The sequence below is a fragment of the Vombatus ursinus genome, unplaced genomic scaffold (genome assembly GCF_900497805.2).
Source record: "Vombatus ursinus unplaced genomic scaffold, bare-nosed wombat genome assembly UNPS02014809.1, whole genome shotgun sequence".
In the NCBI taxonomy this organism is placed as follows: Eukaryota; Metazoa; Chordata; class Mammalia; order Diprotodontia; family Vombatidae; genus Vombatus; species Vombatus ursinus.
This window is the reverse complement of record NW_020954587.1, coordinates 21,467,878-21,469,814: the sequence shown is the minus strand read 5'-3', so window position 1 is coordinate 21,469,814 and position 1,937 is coordinate 21,467,878.

The following is a 1,937-nucleotide window of genomic DNA, read 5'->3' as shown; positions in this document are numbered from 1 at the left end:
TTTTTTTTTTTTAGGCAATTGGGGTTAAGTGACTTGCCCAAGGTCACACAGCTAGTAAGTGTCAAGTGTTTGGTCTGAGGCTGCATTTGAACTCAGGTCCTCCTGACTTCATGGATGGTGCTCTCTCCACTGCGCCATCTAGCTGCCCCTTTCATGTTGTTTTTATGGAAAAGATAAATGTGGATGAAACAATAATAAAGTAAGATGGATTCAGAAATGATTGAAAAGAAGAAATCAAAGAACAGTTGTTTATAGTTCAATGATAACATGGTAGGAAGTCCCTAGTGGATCTGTGCTTGGGGTTATTTTAATTAAAATTTTTGTCAGTGGGAGAATCCATATGAATTGATATGGAGTGAAAGGAACGAACAAAGGAGAACAATTTATACAGTAACAACAACATTGCAAAGCAAACTTTGAAAAAATTAACAACTCTGATCAATGCAGTGGCCCACCATTATTCCAGAGGGCCACTATCCACGAAGCATGCTATCCACCTCTTAAGAGAAAGATGACAGACTCAGAATGCAGAACGAAGAATATATTTTTGGATACTGCCAATAAGACAACTTGTCGTAAGGTTTTTGTATTTTTTTTTAAATTTTGTTTCAGTGAAGATAAACAATAAATGTTTTTTAAATGGAAAAAAAAATTTTTTAAGGAGAAAATGATTTGCAGATAACACAACACTGAAAAGGATAGCTAGCACACTGAATTCTAAGATAAAATTCAACTGAAACTAATGTAAAGTCTTACAAGCTTAGTTGAAAAAAATCAACTTGCTAAGTCCATGAGGTATGGTGAGAAAGCAGTTGAAAATATCTACTTGTTTGAATAGACAACAAGTGTGACACATGTCAGCAGTGTTACATGGTAGCCAAAAAAGCTAATGTGATCTTGGGCTACACTGACATGCATAGTTTACAATAGAGGGGTGACAGTCCCATTGTACTGTGCCCTTGTCAGATGACAAATGGAACGCCGTGTTCAATGCAAGGCACAGTTTAAGAAGCATATTAAGAAACTGAAGAACATTCAGAGCAAAGCACCAAGGGTGGTGAAGTGCCCAGAATCCATCATATAAAGATTAATTTAAGGAACTGGGTTACATTTATGATAGAAAAGAACAGACTCAAGAGGAACATGAGGGCTGCCTTCAAATATCTAAAGGACAATTATGGAAAAGAGATCCATCATTAGACTTGTTATGATTGCCCTAAAGGAAAGACTCAGAAGCAATGGGTAAAATTTACAAAGGGTCAAGTTTAGACTTAATGCCAAGAAACATCTTCCTAAAAATTAGAGCTACCCAAAAGTGGAAAGGATTGCCTTAGGAGACTCAAAATTCTCCCTTACAGGAGATCTTCAAGCAAAGGCTAGATGACTATGACTATTTGTAGCATATATTACAGCAAGAATTGATTCCAACTAGATGGCTACCTGAGTCCCTCTCAACTCTAGAAAATGTATGATTTTGTCAAATTAATGCATCTAAGGAGAATAGTGTAAAAAAAAATGATTTAAAGCATGTCTAAATTACTGACAGCAGTGTGTACGTGTATACACACACACACATTTTCAAGTGCAAGAAGTCAAAACCATGTCATATTATGTAGCAGCTTCTAAGAGTTACAGTAGACAGGAAATCCTTTAACAACTCTAAGAAATAACTAGCACAGGAAGCTGCTGCCACAGTTCTATGCCTTAAAGCTTAGCTGACACCATCAGCCACGGAAAAGACCAAAAGAAATAGATTCTTTATCAATTTTTTTTTTTTGCTTAGAATAGTACTTTCAGTAGACATGGGACAACTTAGATTAATCTAAATACCAAATTTTCAAGTTCAGTGTTTTTCATGTAACAGGTCATAAACTAAGACTGCTAGTAGCCAGGATAGGCATTTACATTTCTTTGTTATCAAGGCACTGGTATACTAC